At 46.1% G+C, this 20,174-nt stretch overlaps 1 protein-coding gene across 4 annotated transcripts in view; it reads right to left on the bottom strand.

Annotated features, from left to right (window-relative positions):
* igsf21b (immunoglobin superfamily, member 21b) overlaps positions 1–20,174 on the bottom strand; it is a 48,017-nt gene that overhangs the window by 13,909 nt on the left and 13,934 nt on the right. For 2 of the 4 annotated variants that reach the window (XM_080294437.1, XM_080294438.1), the window contains exon 2: positions 17,607–18,606. The exons of the other annotated variants lie outside the window; for them this stretch is intronic. The gene's annotated coding sequence lies outside the window, so the exon portion shown is untranslated. The remainder of the gene's footprint in view (positions 1–17,606; positions 18,607–20,174) is intronic. 4 annotated transcript variants of the gene reach the window in all.

Below are 20,174 nucleotides of genomic sequence, written 5' to 3'. Positions count from 1 at the left end.
CAGGAAACAAACCCCTCCAAGCACCCAGGTCACTAAAACATGGCCAGATGGTGCTCTCATCCAGCTACAGGTGTTGATCTGACAGACTGATTCATCTTTGAACAGCAGGACCTGGAGAGCTTCACCTAGTCTGTCCTTTTCTACATTAAGTGCTGTGTTGAGAATATAACAGTTTTTCCTAACTGGAAACCTTGGATCACGAGAGAAGTACAGGCTCTGATCAGAACTGGTAACTCTGCCTTCCAGCTGAGGGAAAGTTTTCTGTACAGCACTGCCAGAGCCAACTCTAGGAGGGGTGTCAAACAAGCTAAGGAGGCTCACAGGAGGAGGATGAGGCCTTCAGTTTCACACTTAGCAGAGCAGCTCAACAACTTCTTTGCTCAGCGTCACCTCACCTCCCCCTCCTTCTCACCCAGCACTCTCCCTTTAGGAGCATGAGGTAAGGAGGCAACTGAGAGTGGTGAACTCCAAGAGAGCTTTGTGGCCATGATGGCATGGGGCTGTGGTCAAAGCCTGTGCGGACCAACTGGGAGGGGATCTTCATCAGGTTGTTTAACCTCTGCCTGACTCATGCCACCATTACCACCTGTCTGAAGGCCTACATAATGATTCCCATTCCCTAAAAGCCTGTAATAGACTTCCTCAATGACTACAGACCTATACCCCCTAAATCTTCAGTCATGAAGTGTTTCGAGTGTCTCAGCATATCAGAGACTGCCTACTGCCCTCTCTGGACCCCTACCACTTTGCTTACAGAGCAAATCAGTCCACAGAGGATACCATCTGATCCTGTATCACTGATCTCCTCACCAACCAGCCCAAATCAGTCAGACTTATGTCACATTCTAAAGATCTGACATGTGGGGTACCGCAGGGTTCAGTTCTGGGTCCTATTCTTTTTCTTTTGTACATGTTACTTCTAGGACTTCTAATTAGGCAGTTCCCTGAGGTGTCTTATCACTTCTATGCTGATGATATTCAGCTCTATTGCTCTTTTAAGCCAATGGAAGTCCATAAACTGTCCTGTTTAATTAAATGTTTAGCTTCCATTGAATAGCGGCTTGGTCACAACTACTTACAGCTGAACTCTGAGAAGTCAGAAACATTAATTATTGCCCCCGACAACCAGATATCAAACAGCATCTTGGTTCTCTCGCTCATCTGTTCACCCTAACCTCAGGTACCTTGGTGTGATCTTTGATTCTGCCATGTCCCTAGAACAACAGTCTCGTCAGTTAATTAGGAATTGCCTTTTTCAGCTAAGAAACATCTCCAAACTGTGAATTTTGCTGTCTAAATCTGAGTTAGAAATGGTTATTCATGCTTTTGTTTCATCTCGCTTAGATTATTGTAACAGTCTTTTTCTTTGTCTGAGCAAAATGAATCTTGACCATCTCCAGTTAGTCCAGAATGCTGCTGCAAAGCTTTTAACTAAGATACAAAAAAGAGAGCACATTACACCAGTGTTACGTTCATTACACTGGCTTCCAGCCTGAGATCATCTAATCAAAGGCTGTTGGTAGTCCCACAAACTTGTTTTAAGACCAGAGGAGATCGATCTTTTAGAGCGGTGGCCCCCAGGTTGTGGAATGCTCTCCCTCCATCATTGCGTTGCCTTGATTTTATTTATTCTTTTAAAAAGCAGCTTAAGACTCATTTATTTAAATTGGCTTTTAATTTGTGCTGTATGTTTGATCATTGATGTATTTTATGTATTTCTGTTTTATATTATTGTGAAGCACTTTGTGGTTTTTATCCTGTGAAAAGTGCTATATAAATAAATTGATTTGATTTATCTTTTCAATGGTCTGTTGTCATGTAGCAGTGAAGGCTTGATATAGGACCCAAAATGCAGACTAATTGGGAAAATTAAACTTAAACACAGCTTTATTGCTGAATGACTATGTACATAAACCAAGAAACCTAAACTGAGATACCAGCCGGAACACACAGCCAGAGGATGAGGGAGATCACCACACTGGACGGAGGGAGACACAGACAGTAAATACATCAGAGGGGGTCAGAGCAGAGATGAAACACCTGGGGAACACAGGTGAACAAAATCAACTGACGAGACAGGGGAAGAACAACCGAGTATGGAACACACAGGACTCTTGTCTAGTTTCAAACAAAAACAGGAAGTACGTGAAACATACACACCAAGATGCAGACTGATGAAACCCAGGGAACAGAGGGAGGGGCGAGAGAGGGAGGGACGAGAAAGGGCATAAGAACAAGGAGAGCAAGGGACAGAAAGGCAAGAGAAACCAGACAGACACACAGACCATGACTGGGGAAACGGGGGACAAACAAAGGACCTGCTGTGGTGGACACTCATGAAAGCAACCAACTAAATGAACACGTTGTCATGGTCCCTGTGCCTGCCCGGCCAGCCCAGTGTGGCCACAAATGTTTTTGTTTTTGTTTGCTCTGCCTTTGCTCTCCCCTCTCTTGCTCGCCTTGCTCTCTCTCTCTCCTGTCTCTCTGCCTGGGCGGAGCTCAGATTGAGCTCCCACCCTTGGCCCACGCACCTGCAGCTGATCACCAGTGATTCTGCATTTGGTTACTGACACTTCTTAAGGCAGGGGCGCTGAGCTACTCGTCGCTGGAATATTGAATAACTCTAGTTCAGGCATGGGCGAACTACGGCCCGGGGGCCACGTGCGGCCCGTTAAACGTTTTGATCCGGCCCGCCAAACTTGAAAAAAATTTAATAAATTAACCTTGTTAATGTTTTATTTCCCCTGCAATTCTGATGTTTCCTCACTAGATGGCGCACTCTAGATATATTGGCTTTGTTGAGGTGAAGCGGCGTAGGCCTATTACTCCACGTTTGCACTTTACCCTGTGACCTACCGCCCCTCTATGAAGATGAGCGGACCCAAGAAAAGGAAAGTGGACAGAGAATGTCGAGTGTTCAAAAAGGAGTGGACAACTAAATATTTTTTCACTGAACACCGATCATCTGCTGTTTGCCTGATATGCCAAGAAACTGTGGCGGTTTTTAAAGAGTATAATATTAGCCGTCACTTTGCCACAAAGCACGCAAATTATGCTAGCAAGCTCTCAACAAAAGAACGGGAATCTGCTGCTGAGAAGTTGGCAGCTAATTTGAAGGCTCAGCAAAGTTTTTTTCACCGTCAAACTGCCATTCAAGAGTCAAGTACCAAGGCCAGTTTTATGCTTTCATTCAAAATAGCAAAGGCCAGCAAACCACTGTCAGAGGGCGAGTTTTTAAAAGAATGTATGGTAGAGACAGCAGGTATTTTGTGCCCGGAGACCAAAGACAAATTTGAGAAAATCAGTTTATCACGGCGGACAGTGACTCGCCGTGTAGAACTAATAGATGAAGATATCACCAGCATGATCCGTGTTAAGGACAGAATGAATGGGGCCATGTATCGTGAGATTTTGAGCCAAAACCTCCTTCCATCAGTGAGAACTTTGAAGATGAAACGAGGCTGGGTCTTCCAACATGACAATGATCCAAAACACACCGCCCGGGCAACAAAGGAGTGTAGAAGCAAGAAGCATTTGAAAGTCCTGGAGTGGCCTAGCCAGTCTCCAGACCTCAACCCCATAGAAAATCTGTGGCGGGAGTTGAAAGTCCGTGTTGCTCGGCGACAGCCCCAAAACATCACTGCTCTCGAGAAGATCTGCATGGAGGAATGGGCCAAAATACCAGCTACTGTGTGTGCAAACCTGGTAAAGACCTATAGTAAACGTTTGACCTCTGTTATTGCCAACAAAGGTTATGTTACAAAGTATTGAGTTGTATTTTTGTTATTGACCAAATACTTATTTTCCACCCTGATTTACGAATAAATTCTTTACAAATCCTTCCATGTGAATTCATGGATTTTTTTTTTCACATTCTGTCTCTCACAGTTGAAGTGTACCTCTGGTGCAAATTACTGACCTCTGTCATCATTTTAGGTGGGGGAACTTGCACAATCGGTGGCTGACTAAATACTTTTTTGCCCCACTCTATAGCATAGGCCATCCCTACACACAAACCAATACCATTTCAAAGTCTAAAGCTCATCAAAGATCCATAGGGGGAGGTACATCACTGTTTAAGATATTATCATGGAACAAAAAATACATTTCGTAAATGTATATGGCCCCAACGACTCTATGAACAATTTTTCTTTACTTTTGTCACAATCTGAAAGCAGGGACTCAAGCGCAGAACAGGTTGACGTCTCAGAGCACCGTTTATTTACACACCAGTGCGATAATATATACAGTGACGGGGAAAAATCCAGGGTTCCAAGGGATTAGGGGAAGGCTCTCTCTCTCACGTTCGCTCACGTCCTCACATCCAACTCACACACGTTCGTACAGCTGGGAGGTCACAGGTCCGGGAAGGTAAAGTTAGTAGCACAATTATCCAGCGATGAGAAAATCTGTGGCCCAGCCTCAAATAGTAGTCGGGAAATCAGCTGATCGCCAACAGGTGTGTAAGCCAAGGGCAGGAGCCAGCAGTGAGCTCCGCCCAGGCAGAGAGGTAGGGGAGAGAGAGAGAGAAAGCAAAAACACAAGTGTAGCCTTATGAGGCCGGCTGGGCAGGCACGGGGACCGTGACAACTTTACCTAGAGCGTCAAAAATTCCCAGCATGCTTCACCATCAGAGCTTCTGTTGCGAGCACGTCACTACCTGACTGAGGTTCCTCTCATTCCCCTACCAAGGTCTCTCATTGTCCAGAATTTCTTCTGATGTCTTCTCCCACCATTTCTTCCAAATTTTGCCAGCACACTTGCTCCACTCAGTGGATTTCATGATCATGCAGTTGAGGTCACGGATCGCTTCTCATCGCTAGTCTGCCTACCACTTATATTTTTGCCTTATATTTTAGTATCCCCTCACCCTCATCAGTTGCACACCACAAAAGGAAGACAAGACAGGGAAGGAAAAGCCCAGGTATATTACCAGACAAGTTTTTGTGATAAATACTTCAGGTATGCCTCTTCCAGAACAATGCATTCCATTATTGTCACAAGATTTCAAGATTTTGCTTTTTCTCCAACAAACTAAGCAAAAAGTTTTCAAAGAAAAGTGATTTTATGTCAATTTTATAGGCATTTACATCTTAAAGCATGGTATCACCAACATTCTCAAATACCAATTTTGGTTTAAAAATAGATTGGATTATGACACATAGATCATGTGTCATGTTTCCTGTCCAGTCTGTCATGTGTTTCACGTCTGTGTTGTGTCCATGTTGTCAAGCTTGTGTGGCATGTCTATGGCTGTGTCCATTAAGAGACCGCATGCTTGAAGTACGCATTTTGAGACCTATTAAAGGATCATCATTTAGCCTGGAGAAATAGTTTGCTGCTTTATAAGAAAGCCCTCCGCAAAGCCAGAACATCTTACTATTCATCACTGATTGAAGAAAATAAGAACAACCCCAGGTTTCTCTTCAGCACTGTAGCCAGGCTGACAAAAAGTCAGAGCTCTTTTGAGCCAACAATCCCTTTAACGTTAACTAGTAATGACTTCATGAACTTCTTCACAAATAAAATTTTTATCATTAGAGAAAAAATTACCAATAATCATCCCACAGATGTAATATTATCTACAGCTACTCTTAGTACCATTGATGTTAAGTTAGACTCTTTTTCTCTAATTGATCTTTCTGAGTTAACTTCAATAATTACTTCCTCCAAACCATCAACGTGTCTTTTAGACCCCATTCCTACAAAACTGCTCAAAGAAGTCCTGCCATTAATTAATTCTTCGATCTTAAATATGATCAACCTATCTCTAATAATCAGCTATGTACCACAGGCCTTCAAGCTAGCTGTAGTTAAACCTTTACTCAAAAAGCCATCTCTAGACCCAGCAGTGTTAGCTAATTATATGCCAATCTCCAACCTTCCTTTCATATCAAAAATCCTTGAAAGAGTAGTTGTCAAACAGCTAAAAGATCATCTGCAGAGGAATGACTTATTTGAAGAGTTTCAGTCAGGTTTCAGAGCTCATCACAGCACAGAAACAGCTTTAGTGAAGGTTACAAATGATCTTCTTATGGCCTCTGACAGTGGACTCATCTCTGTGCTTGTCCTGCTAGACCTTATTGCAGCATTCGATACTGTCGACCATAATATCCTATTAGAGCGATTAGAACATGCTGTAGGTATTACAGGTACTGCACTGCAGTGGTTTGTATCATATCTATCTAATAGACTCCAATTACCAATGTAAATGGAGAGTCCTCTTCATACACTGAGGTTAATTATGGAGTTCCACAGGGTTCAGTGCTAGGACCAATTCTGTTTACATTATACATGCTTCCCTTAGGCAGTATCATTAGAAGACATAGCATACATTTTCACTGCTATGCAGATGACACCCAGCTCTATCTGTCCATGACGCCAGATAACACACACCAATTAGTTAAACTGCAGGAATGTCTTAAAGACATAAAGACCTGGATGGCCGCTAACTTTCTGCTTCTTAATTCAGATAAAACTGAGGTTATTGTACTCGGCCCTGAAAAGCCTAGAAATATGGTATCTAACCAGATTCAAATCAAATCAAATCAAATCACTTTTATTGTCACATCACATGTGCAGGTACACTGGTACAGTACATGTGAGTGAAATTCTTGTGTGCGAGCTTCACAAGCAACAGAGTTGTGCAAAATACAATAACGTAAACAAGCAAAATACAAGAATGGCTACATCTGAAACTAATATGTACAATATGTACAATATATAATAGTATATGCATTTCTGGATTTGTATACTAAATATTTTTCTACGTGTGTGTGTGTGTGTGTGTGTGTGTGTGTGTGTGTGTGTGTGTGTGTGTGTCTGTGTGTGTGTGTGTGTGTGTATGTGTGTGTGTGTGTACACATATTTTACAAATTAAATAGTGTAAACAATAAAATAAAATACATAAATATATAATATAATATATATATTCTTACTCTGGATGGCATTACCTTGGCCTCCAGTAACGCTGTGAGGAACCTTGGAGTCATTTTTGACCAGGACATGTCCTTCAATGCACATATTAAACAAATATGTAAGACTGCGTTCTTCCATTTGCGCAACATCTCTAAAATTAGAAATATCCTGTCTCAGAGTGACGCTGAAAAACTAGTTCATGCATTTATTACTTCCAGGCTGGACTACTGTAATTCATTATAATCAGGATGTCCTAAAAACTCACTGAAAAGCCTTCAGCTAATCCAAAATGCTGCAGCAAGAGTACTGACAGGGACTAGAAAGAGAGAGCATATTTCTCCTGTTTTGGCTTCCCTTCATTGGCTTCCTGTTGAATCCAGAATTGAATTCAAAATCCTGCTCCTCACATACAAGGTCTTAAATAATCAGGCCCCATCTTATCTTAATGACCTTGTAGTACCATATCACCCCATTAGAGCACTTCGCTCTCGCTCTGCAGGCCTACTTGTTGTTCCTAGAGTATTTAAAAGTAGAATGGGAGGGAGTGTCATGGTCCTGGGTCGGTGACCCAGCGCTTTTAGTTTGTTATCATTTTCTAGATGATGATTGTTTAAGTTCTGTGTTATATTCGGTCTGCCTCTGAGTCTGCGTCTGTATCTGTCTGTCTATGGTGTCACCCCATCTGTTTGTGAATCTGTCTGTTTAGTTCAATGTCTTGTCTGGTTCCATGTGTCTGAGTTTCCTGTTTTATTGTGAAGGTCCGTGTCGTATGTGAGTGTGATCAGTTTACGTTTCCCCTGTCCCGTCAGCCCAGATTCCTCCCAGCTGTGTTGCCCTCCTGTCTCTCATCCCCTGATTACTGGTGTGTGTATTTAAGCCCTGTGTGTTCTCCTGCCTGTTGCCGGTTCGTCTGTATTACTCAGTGTCAGTCTATGTATCCACTGCTCGGTTTCATTCAGGTTTGTGCTCTGTAGTTTAGTTGTTTCCCAGTTTAGTTTAGTTCGAGCCCCGTTTTGCTGTTTGTCCACATTCTTTTTGTGTTCAATGAATCACCTTCACTTCTCCACGACTGCCTGCGATTGGATCCTCATTTATTCCACACGGCTTGCCTCGGGAGCCGTGACAGTACGAACCGGCCACTATGGACCCAGCAGCAGTCAACCCGCCCGAGGAGCTCCGGGAGGATATTGTTTACTCTGTGGACAAATTAATTAACTTATGGCTCGAGCATGAGGGGAGAGAATTCCGCCAAGGCATAGCTGTTCGGCTACAGCGCTTAGTTTCTGGTCTCCCCTGGTTGCTCAGCTCACTTCACCCGCTCACACAGAATTTCGTTCTGAACGAGCTTCATCTTATCCCCCCTGCTACCACCCACCTTGCAACTCATGCTTCACTCCCTGACCCGACGGAGAGTGTCCTGCCCGGCCCGTCGGTCCAGCCTTCAAATGGGAAACGGCACTCACGCCGTCGACGCCCCTCGCCACAGTCGGACCCCAGGATATCAGAGCGGCCGACTGTGGTGAGTAAAAAGGATAACAGCTCCAAACTGAACTTTGAGACGTTTTCTTCTGGGGTTGTTCGGGGTGTGTCAGTGGGAGCTAATTCACAAAGCTTACCTACCTTCGTGATAACCGATCTCTCCCAGGTTGGCATTTTTAAGACTTCAGTGAAAGCAAAGGGCTGTTGTTCTTCTGAACCTGTTAAACCCATGTCAGCTAACCCAGGGTCTGCTGAAACTGTGGCATATATCCCAGAGACAATTAACACCAGCTCTGATAATACCAGGACTGTTTATTCTTTTGAACTGCAACCGGAAGCTCAGTTAGCCGCCCGGCCTCAAGCTCAGTTAGCCGCCCGGCCTCAAGCTCAGTTAGCCGCCCGGCCTCAAGCTCAGTTAGCCGCCCGGCCTCAAGCTCAGTTAGCCGCCCGGCCTCAAGCTCAGTTAGCCGCCCGGCCTCAAGCTCAGTCTCCAATTCCACCACCGTCGTCATCCCAACCATTGTTTCAGTCACCCTCAGTTCAGCCTCCTGTTCAGCAGCCACTAGCCCTGCACCCTGTGTCACTTGCTACTCCGGTACAACAAGCTCAGTCAAATCAATCTAAAAGGAACTGTGTTTCATCCGTTTGTTCTAAGCAGAACGTCAAACCTAATGATAATGTAATCATTCCTAAAAAGCTGGCCAGTTCGGAGACTGTGACGCGCTCCAGGGCCTCCCCAGAGGCTGAGTTTCAGCCCTCAGCCCACTCTGGACCCCTGGAGGCTAGGAACCCAGCTGAGGACTGCACCTGGCTGTCACTGCCTGAGCAGAGTCAATGCTCTGGGCGGCTGAAGTCTGCTATGTGTTTGCCAGAGGCCCGTGCGCCTGCTGGTTCTGTTCTGTCCCTGCCAGAGGCCCGTGCGCCTGCTGGTTCTGATCTGTTCCTGCCAGAGGCCCGTGGGCCTGCTGGTTCTGATCTATTCCTGCCAGAGGTCCTCGCACCTGCTGGTTTTGTCCTGTGTGTTCCAGGGTGCCCCTGTGCCCACTGGTCCTGAGACTGTTCTCGCTGGAGGGCCCGAGGAGCCCGTCCAGCCTCCTTCCTCGTCAGCTGGGGGGCCCGAGGAGCCCGTCCAGCCTCCTTCCTCGTCAGCTGGGGGGCCCGAGGAGCCCGTCCAGCCACCAGCTGCTCCACCAGCAGCCTCATCCTCGCTTGCAGCAGCAGTTTCATCCATGCCGCCACCTGCTGCAGCGCCTCCGTCTCCAGCTTCCACGCCAGCTGCAGCCTCCGTGTCTTCATCCACGCCAGCTGCAGCCTCCGTGTCTTCACCCATGCCGTCGCCTGGCTCGGCCTCTGCTGCATCCTCGCCTGGTCCAGAATCAGCATCATCCTCGCCGTTGCCTGGTCCGGCTCCGGCTTCAGCATCACCCACGCCTGGTCCGGCTCCGGCTTCAGCATCACCCACGCCTGGTCCGGCTCCGGCTTCAGCATCATCCTCGCCTGGTCCAGCTTCGGCTTCTGCTTCAGCCTCGCCTGGTCCAGCCTCTGCTTCTGCTTCAGCCTCGCCTGGTCCAGCCTCTGCTTCTGCTTCAGCCTCGCCTGGTCCAGCCTCCGCATCCTCATCATCCTCATCAGCATCGCCTGGTCCAACTTCAGCTTCAGCATCAGCATCGCCTGGTCCAGCTTCTGCTTCAGCGTCCTCATCAGCCTCGTCTGGTCCAGCCTCCGCTTCCGCCTCGTCTGGTCCAGCCTCCGCTTCCGCCTCGTCTGGTCCAGCTTCCGCTTCGCCTGGGGCTGCAGGGGCCACGCAGCCTTCAGGTCCCCTACTACCACCTCCACATCGTCGGTCATTTGCCAGGCCGCTTGTTGGGCATCTCCGCCACCGTGGACGCCCTCCTGAACGCCGCCACTGCCTTCCGCGTGGCCGGCCTCCGGACTTGTTTCCACGCCGCTGTTGCCGTCCGCACGGTCGGCCCCCAGAACTGTTTCCGCGCCACTGCCTACTGCGTGGCCGGCATCCGGACCTGCCCCGCTGCCATTCGCATGGTCGGCCTCCTGAACTTGGCCATCTGGGCCTTTTTGGACTCTGTCCCTCCGTCCTGGGCCCCCTCCGCCCGCCCTGGTCGGGTCCTTTTCTGTTTTGTTTTGGTCGGTTTTTGTGTTTCTGCTGGGCTGTCTGGAGCCAGCCCTTGAGGGGGGGGTACTGTCATGGTCCTGGGTCGGTGACCCAGCGCTTTTAGTTTGTTATCATTTTCTAGATGATGATTGTTTAAGTTCTGTGTTATATTCGGTCTGCGTCTGAATCTGTCTGTCTATGGTGTCACCCCATCTGTTTGTGAATCTGTCTGTTTAGTTCAATGTCTTGTCTGGTTCCATGTGTCTGAGTTTCCTGTTTTATTGTGAAGGTCCGTGTCGTATGTGAGTGTGATCAGTTTACGTTTCCCCTGTCCCGTCAGCCCAGATTCCTCCCAGCTGTGTTGCCCTCCTGTCTCTCATCCCCTGATTACTGGTGTGTGTATTTAAGCCCTGTGTGTTCTCCTGCCTGTTGCCGGTTCGTCTGTATTACTCAGTGTCAGTCTGTGTATCCACCGTGTCTTCTCCCTGCTGTTCATCGTCATCCTCCTCTGCTCGTTTTCATTCAGGTTTGTGCTCTGTAGTTTAGTTGTTTCCCAGTTTAGTTTAGTTCGAGCCCCGTTTTGCTGTTTGTCCACATTCTTTTTGTGTTCAATAAATCACCTTCACTTCTCCACGACTGCCTGCGATTGGATCCTCATTTATTCCACACGGCTCGCCTCGGGAGCCGTGACAGGGAGAGCCTTCAGTTTTCAGGCCCCTCTTCTGTGGAACCAGCTTCCAGTTTGGATTCAGGAGACAGACACTATCTCTACTTTCAAGATTAGGCTTAAAACTTTCCTTTTTGCTAAAGCATATAGTTAGGGCTGGACCAGGTGACCCTGAATCCTCCCTTAGTTATGCTGCAATAGACATAGGCTGCCGGGGGATTCCCATGATGCATTGAGTTTTTCCTTTCCAGTCACCTTTCTCACTCACTATGTGTTAATAGACCTCTCTGCATTGAATCATATCTGTTATTAACCTCTGTCTCTCTTCCACAGCATGTCTTTTATCCTGTCTTCCTTCTCTCACCCCAACCGGTCGCAGCAGATGGCCGCCCCTCCCTGAGCCTGGTTCTGCCGGAGGTTTCTTCCTGTTAAAAGGGAGTTTTTCCTTCCCACTGTTGCCAAAGTGCTTGCTCATAGGGGATCATATGATTGTTGGGTTTTTCTCTGTATCTATGAAGCGCCTTGAGGCGACTTATGTTGTGATTTGGCGCTATATAAATAAAATTGAATTGAATTGAATTATTACGTCACCGCGACGCAATGACGGCTGTCCCAATCCGAAGGGTACTTCAAATGCATACTCCAAATATGCTGTCGATTTCCCAAATGTCAAGCGTCGTCCGGTGCACGCTTCGTGGTCCCATATATCCCAGAATTCATAGCGCGGCGGTGGGTGTGGATAATTTTGCCGCAAAATACGGCAGAAGCAGAGCGGCCGAAGAGTGAACTGTCAAAAGTACTGAATATTATGTCACTTATGTGCGAATGTTTAATAATGAAGACATTCCTGTTGGCCACATGTCGGCAGAGTTATGTGACATTAGTGATGTTTGTACTAACTTGGTTTTAGAGCCTTTACTTTAAAATATACGCCGTTCAATAGTTGACCATAATCTTACAGAGAATGTGATGATTTTATGGATAATTAAAGTCAGTCATATATCCACAAACACAACAAGCTGAAACTCAGTGATGCTGCTCGGTTTGTAGTCCTGAATATCACGGCACAAGCAGGATTCACTGCACTGTTAATGTTAGCTATGTTATATTGCTGCCTCTGTTCGGTGGTGTCGAGCCAAACGGATTTTAACGTGTGTTTGAACGAGCTGACGGTTCACTCGTTAAGCTGAAAGAAAGATGCTTTGATCACAGGAGTCACACATGTGTCCACTGTACCATCTGGAAACTCTTCTTGTTTAGCACTCGTAATAACACAAACACTAAATCCTCCTTCTCTTGTGCTGTTTTGTAGCAGTGTATACACCTGAGACTGTCACCTGTCTGTCTGTCCTGCATTCTTTCTCTCTTTCTTTCTCTCTGATTGTGGAATAAAAGTATGAACATGTGTTTATAAGTTACACTTGTGTTTGAATCCTGCAGCTTATCACACATTTGATTTCCATGTGTGACAACTGCAAGTGTCCAGAGTGAGGACAGACTGAGGGACCCACTGCTGCACATCATCTGTGAGGCTTTGCACTTTGATACAGAGTCCGTCTGTATCTGGAAGTCCCACAGGATCTTAGCTCGGTCATTCTCCACCACCCTTGGGGGTGTCTCCCATTTTGACCTCGGAACTTCCAGGCCATATTCGGCACAGATGTTTCTGTATACTATGCCGGCCACTTGGTTATTGCGTTCCATGTATGCCCTGCCTGCTAGCATCTTGTGCTGCCATGATTAGTGCCTCTGTGCTGTCTTTCAGTCCAGCTTTGTCCAGCCACTGGTAGGATTTCTGGATATCAGCCACCTCCTCTATCTGCCGGTGGTACATACCATGCAGGGGCCTGTCCTTCCATCATGGTTCCTTGTATCCCTCCTCTTTCTTGGGTTTCTGCTGCCTGAGGTATTCACCGAGCACTCGGTCAGTTGGGGCCATCTTCCAGGAAAGCCAGCTTTCCTAGCTGCCTCTTCATGGTTCCCATTCGCCTGCAGGAACCCCAAGTTCTTGTAACTGTCCTCTATGTCTGCAATGTTGCCTTCTGGTAGCTCGATCCCCTCAGTTCTGACTACCTTCCCTCTCTTTGTTATCATCCGACTACACTTCTCCAGCCCGAATGACATCCCGATGTCATTGCGTAGTGTGGATCAGTGAATCGATGTCTCGTTCACTCTTGGCATACAGCTTGATGTCATCCATGTACAGGAGGTGGCTGACAACTGCTCCGTTCCGTAGTCGGTATCTGTAGCCAGTCTTGTCAATGATCTCACTGAGGGGGTTCAGGCCTATGCAGAACAGCAGTGGGGACAGAGCATCTCCTTGGTAGATCCCACACTTGATGGTGACTTGTGCTATGGGCTTGGAGTTGGCCTCTAGTGTTGTACGTCACATCCCCATTGAATTCCTGATGAAGGCTCTTAGGGTCCTGTTGATCTTGTACAATTCTAGGCATTCCAGTATCCAGCTGTGGGGCATTGAGTCATAGGCCTTCTTGTAATCAATCCAGGCAGTGCACTGGTTGGTCAGCCTGGTCTTGCAGTCTCGGCTGACTGTTCTGTCTACCAGTAGCTGGTGTTTTGCACCTCTGGTATTCTTGCCAATCCCTTTCTGTGCCCCGCTCATGTATTGACCCATGTGCCTTTTCATCTTAGCCGATATAGTACTGAGGCAGGTTACTGGTCGGTAGTTGGATGGGACCGGTCCCTTCTTGGGGTCCTTGGGGATCAGGAGCGTCCGACCTTCGGTTAGCCATTCCAGGTGTCTCTCGTCCACTAGCAGCTGGTTCATTTGTGCTGCCAGACGCTCGTGGAGTGCAGTCAGCCAGTAGGCGTGAACCATGTCGGGGCCTGGTGCTGTCCAACTCTTCATACTAGAGACCCTTGCTTGGATGTCTGCCACCATGATGGTTACTGGACCCTGTTCATGGAGGTTGCTATGGTCTGCCCTCAGATCCACTAGTCACTGAGCATTGCCGTTATGGGTTGCGTCCTTCTCCCATATGCTCTTCCAGTATTGCTCCGTCTCCAGCCTTGGTGGTGCTGTTCTCTTATTGTTCCCTTGCCACTGAGAGTACACCTTTGCTGGTTCTGTGGAGAACAGCTGGTTATTTTTCTTTTCTGCTGAAAAGAAAATTGGAAGAAGTGAGAGTTCATTGAAAAGAGTACACAGATAGAAAATTAAGAAGAAAGAAGAGAAAGAGAAAGAAGAGAAAACCCCAAAAATCATATAATAATAATAAATTTTATTTATAAAGCGCCTTTCAAGACACCCAAGGACACTGTACAATAGGATAAAACACATAATAGAACAATGACACAATGAAGGACAATAAAACAAAAGCACAAGATAAAATTAATGACAGTGGGAAGAAAAAACTCGCTTTTAACAGGAAGAAATTCCAGGAGAACCAGGCCAAACAGGTGAAACAGGTAGTGGGCAGTATGCAAGGGGTTACCTGTGATGGCCCTGGTTTTCCTGAAACAGGAGGTGCTGGTGATGGCCTCCAGGGATGGCAGAGGGGAGCCAATGATTTTTTGGGCAGTGTTATTTACCCTTTGTGCAGCCTTCCTGTTGTCAGTCGTGGCCTCTGCATTTCAAATACCCAGGCAGTAGGAGAGCTGCTCCACTTCTACCACTCCTCACAGTAGAAGGCCAGCAGCAGCTTATGGTGGTGTCATCGGCATACTTGACATCTGAAGGTGGTCCACTTTGGTGGCAAGGATGTCTGGGATTGTAGTGTTGAATGCTGAGCTGTAGTCCACAAAGAGCATCCTCACATAACTCTTACTGTTCTCCAGATGGCTCAGTGCTCTCTGAAGTGTGATGGTGAAGGTCTCCTCCCAATTCATATCCCCAATACATAATTTCCCCTTGGGATCACAATAAAGTACTTTGATTCTGATTCTGATTCTGATTTGATTTGTAAGCAAAATGGTAGGAGTCAGGACAGGGCCGTATGCAGTCTCTAAGGTGCGAAAACACTATCTGTTCAAAACACTTCATGACTACAGATGTGAGGGTTATAGGTTTGTAGTCATTAAGGCTGTCTATTCCAGGTTTGTGGGGATGGGAATGACACCGTTCCCACCTGGCATAAGTCAGGGAGAGGTTGAACAGCCTGGTGATGATCCCCTACCAGTTGGTCCTCGCAGCCCCTGGGATGCTGTCTGGGCCAGCAGCTCTCCTGGGGTTCACCACTCTCAGTCTCCTCTTAACCTCATGTTCCTGGAGGGACAGGGGTGTGTGCCTGGTGCGGGAGAGAAGGAGGGCAGGGGTGTGGGAGAGGGGTCATCTCAAACTGGGCAAAGAAGGTGTTAAGCTCCTCTCCAAGTGTGAGGCTGCCGTCAGGGGCTGGGTGGCTCTGGCCTTTGATGTTGGAGAGGGCTTGGATGTCTCTCCACACCTGGTGGGGGTAGTCATCTGCCAAGAAGCACACTACCTTCCTTGACATGCTTCCTCATGTTGGCTTTGGCAGTGCTGTACAGAGAACTGTCCATCAGCCTTAAGGCTGAGTTTCAAGTTCTGTTCAGACCTTGATTGCGGTTTGAAAAAAACTCGGATGTTTTTTGTCATGGTCCTGGGTGTTTCCCAGTGTTTTATGTTTGATTTCTATTTCCTGATTATTGGTTATTCATTTGTTGTTTGTTGTCCGCGTATTTGTGAATTGTGTCTTGTTTCCTGTTTTATTTTGATTCTCCCAGTCCTACGTGCAGTGAGTCTAGTTTTGCTTCTCCTTGTCTCGTTATGTATAATTAACCCCAGCTGTGTCTCCCTCCTGTTTCTCATTCCCTGGTTGCTCCTGTGTGTATATAAGCCCTGTGTTTTCTCCTGATTGTTACTGGTCCGTCTGTGTTCCTCCGACAGTTCTCCCTGATTATCCTTCTTCATGTTCACGCTGTCGCCTCGTGTTCAGGATTGTTGTTTAGTTCTTAGTTTTCCCCAGTTTAGAAACTACAAGAGTAGTTTCCGTATTTAACCTGTGAGTGGAATATTAAAGACTGGCCGTCCTGTGACTAAACAGTTTGAAAGACGGTGAGCCCACTCAACTTCCACTACAACCACCACTACTATTGTCAGCTGCCCAGCCGTCAGCTCAGTCATCTACTCCACTACCCGCTCCACTCCCACCACAACCATCACTTTGGTCACCAGCTCAGTTTCCAGTGTTGTCACCAGCAGTGTTGGTCAAGTTACTTGAAAAAAGTAATCAGTAACTAATTACTGATTACTTCCCCAAAAAGTAATCCCGTTACTTTACTGATTACTTATTTTCAAAAGTAATTAATTACTTAGTTACTTAGTTACTTAGTTACTTTTTAAAAACACGATTTACAACCTGAAGAGGTGATAAAGCGATAGATCTTTCAGCCCAATTCTACTTTTTCTACATAATCCATCATACAAAATGTAATCAAATGGAAAGGTCCCTTTTTAAAACTTGTTTTATTAGTTTTAATCTTTTAACTTTATGCATCAAGCAAAAAATTTAATTATATGCACCATTCTCTGACTTGAAGAAATTAGTTTAACATTTAAACCTATTTTCTACACATTCCAGCACATAAAATAAAATATTTTTTGTGTTTACACTCACTCTTTCAAATAGATGCAAGTAAAACACAGCAGAAAATAAATAAAGTCAAAGACTCAGCGGTCCTGTTGCTCTATTTTAACCTGTAAAGCAGGACTGCAGTAGGCGGGGGTTTACCCTGGTGCAGGTGTGCCGCGGTCAGTTGAAGAATCCGCGAGTTTCTCTGTGAATTTCCCATTACGTGGTAGCGCACTCGGTGCTTGCTTGGAAGTTTAGGGGTTTTTTTTCGCTGTCAAAAGAAGTTTTCTTCCCACGCACAACGGACACTAATGTTTTTGTCACTTTTTATGGAATCAAACTCAAAGTAAGGTCAGTACTTCCACGCTTTAAACGCTGCACGCTCATACTCTCTCCCACAATCGATATGTGATCCATTGTTGATCTGCACACAGCTGTTGTCACTAACGGCGCACTCGCTTACGTCACTGTTGTGAGACATTCTCGCAAAAAAATCACGGTTTTAGTAACGCAGTAACGCAGCGTTCCTACGGGAAAGTAACGGTAATCTAATTACCGTTTTTGCAATAGTAATCCCTTACTTTACTCGTTACTTGAAAAAAGTAATCAGAACGCGTTACTGCCCATCTCTGGTCACCAGTTCTGTCGCCAGCTCAGGCTCCTCAGCTCTGAGCACAAGGTAAGCGGCGGGGCCAGACGGCATCACCGACCCTCTGCTGCGGTGCTGTGCTAACCAGCTAGCAGGTGTGTTCACTTCAATTTTCAACGTGTCCCTGGCTAAGTCTGTGGTCCCCACATGCTTCAAGAGATCTACCATCATCCCTGTCCCAAAGAACAAGCAGCCCTCATGCCTGAATGACTACCGTCCAGTTGCACTGACCCTATGGGTGTTGGACTTCCTCACTGGCGGTACTCAGGTGGTGAGGGTGGGTAGCTGCATCTCCAACAGCATCAACATCAGCACGTGAGCGCCACAGGAGTGTGTCCTCTCCTCTCTACTCCCTCTACACTTCAGTCTGTGTGGTCACCCAAGGCTGGTGTTGGACGCCATCTCCAACAACGATGAGGCGGCCTACATGGATGAAGTGAAGAATCTGGCATCGTAGTGCCGGGACAACCACCTCCAGCTGAGCGTCGGCAAGACCAAGGAGGGGGTGGTGGACTTCAGAAGGAGTCAGCAAAGAGACTACAAGCCCATTATCATTAATAGAGCTCCAGTGGAGAGTGTGCAGTCCTCAGTATCTCGGTGTCCACATCTCCTCAGACCTGACATGGTCTGCCCACATTCAGGTCCAGACCAAAAAGGCTAGGCAGCGCCTGTATTACCTCCGACAACTGAGGAAGTTCAGGGTCTCTCTTATATACAGACACTGTGGAGAGCATCCTCACACAGAACATCACATCATTGTATGGAAACAGCTGTGTCAAGGATAAAAAAGCTCTTCAGAGAGTGATCTGTATAGCAGAACACTGCTGCAGGACAGCTCTCCCTTCCCTTCAGGACATTTACGTCAGGAGATACTGGACTAGAGCAACTCAGATTTTGAAGGACCTGTCCCATCCCAGCAACGAACTGTTCCAGCTTCTGAAATCAGGCAGAAGGTTCCGCACCATCTGAACAAAAACAGAGAGGCTCAAGAGGAGTTTTTATCCTCAGGCCATTCGTGTGTTGAATCAGCTTACTCTGGACCCCTGGAGACAGCGCAACCTGTTTCACCTCGGAGCTCTACTGGGCCGTCTCAGCAATCACTCTCTGCTGAGAGCATGGGTGAGTTAACTCAGCTGCCTCAGTCCTCTGCTGGAAGCTCGAGTGAGCTCATTCGGCCAGCTGAGGACTGCACCCTGCTGTCACTGCCTGGGCAGAGCCAGTGCCCTGGACTCTGAAAAGAACAAATTACACTTCTGTAAAACCTTTTACTGGTGTATTTTTTAAAATCTAACATTTCATGTACAGTTTTCTCTCACCATGTTACCAGGCTGCTAATTTTTCTGTAGATGGATGTAAAACAGTTTTAATCAGTTTGTTTATATCATGCTTAGGTTTATGCTAAAAGTTTATGCTAAAATCTCAAATGCAACATTTAATTTCTAGATAATTCTGATATTTACAATAAATCTGGACCTCTCCAGATTGTGTGGTTGATCATGCATTGTCTAAAATGAGGAGAACAAAGACTGAGTAGTGAATTATTCAAACTCATGGACTATGAGAGGAACACAGCAACGCAAATAGGGAAAATTGCAGTAGTCCCATCAAGAGGTGATAATAAAATAAATACGAAAATTGAGTGTTAACCAGTCTTTGACAGCAAGAGGCTGCAGTGGGACAGAGACATCCAATTTCAATGGGAAGTAAACTGGGATGTCATCAATACAAAAGTGTAAGAAAATATTATATTTCTTGATAATGAATCCCAAAGGTAGCATGTATAATGAGAACAGAGCAGAACCCAAAACAGGCCCCTGTGGTATACCACACAGGGCAGAACAAGAAGAATATTCACTACTGGCAACAGAAAAAGACCTCTTTCACAAATATTATTTAAATTACCATAAAATGGTGTCTTTCCGACCAACATGTAGTGATGGACAGTGTCAAAGGCAGCGGCTAACTCTATAAGAGCTAAAACAGCAGAACATCCTGAGTCAACAGTTAAAAGATAATTAAAAACTCTCAGTACTGTCATGGGATTTAAAACCAGACCACTTCACAAACACAATCAACATCCAAAATGGTCTGAAGTTGCTTAAACTTTTTCTACATGATTTGACTTTAGTAATACAGTATTTGTCTAAAATGTGATTGTCGCAAAGTGGAACCCAGGTGGAGGAAAACTCACCTAAATGTTCATCTCCTCTACCTAAAGGACCTTTTAGCTTCTTTTAATAATGCTATCAGAGGTGCGAGGGCTGCCTATTTCTTACACTTGGTTGCAAATAGCAGAGGTAATCCTAAGGTGCTATTTAACACCATTAGTGGCTTTGTTACTCCTGCTCTTCCCGCGGCCCCGTTTTCTTTCTTTTATGCTTGCAAAGATGAAGAATGTAAGAATGAACTTTTCTCATTCAGCACCTGTTATGTCTATCTCCACCTCATCACACCCTGTCATTTTGGACACTTTCTCTCCTGTTTCACTACCTGAGCTAGCAAAACTAGTGAATTCAGTGAAAGCATCCTCTTGTCCACTTGGCATTGTACCTGCATCATAATGAAAAAATGTCTTCCAGGTTATTGGTCCATCTGTGCTCACTCTAATCAACCCTGAACTGGTGTCTGGTATAGTTCTGGTTTATTTTAAAAAATTCTACTATTCTCTCACTTTTAAAAAAACCTCAGTTAGACCCCCTCTCTTTGGAGCAGCTACAGACCTATCTCTAAATTACCGTTAATTGCTAAGCTTCTAGAAAAGGTTGTGGCTAAGCAACTTATAGCGGCTCTGGACAAACA

Source organism: Astatotilapia calliptera, chromosome 20 (assembly GCF_964374335.1).
Source record: "Astatotilapia calliptera chromosome 20, fAstCal68.1, whole genome shotgun sequence".
Lineage (NCBI taxonomy): Eukaryota > Metazoa > Chordata > Actinopteri > Cichliformes > Cichlidae > Astatotilapia > Astatotilapia calliptera.
Note: the sequence above shows the minus strand (reverse complement) of the source record. Positions and strands in the feature narration are given on the sequence as shown.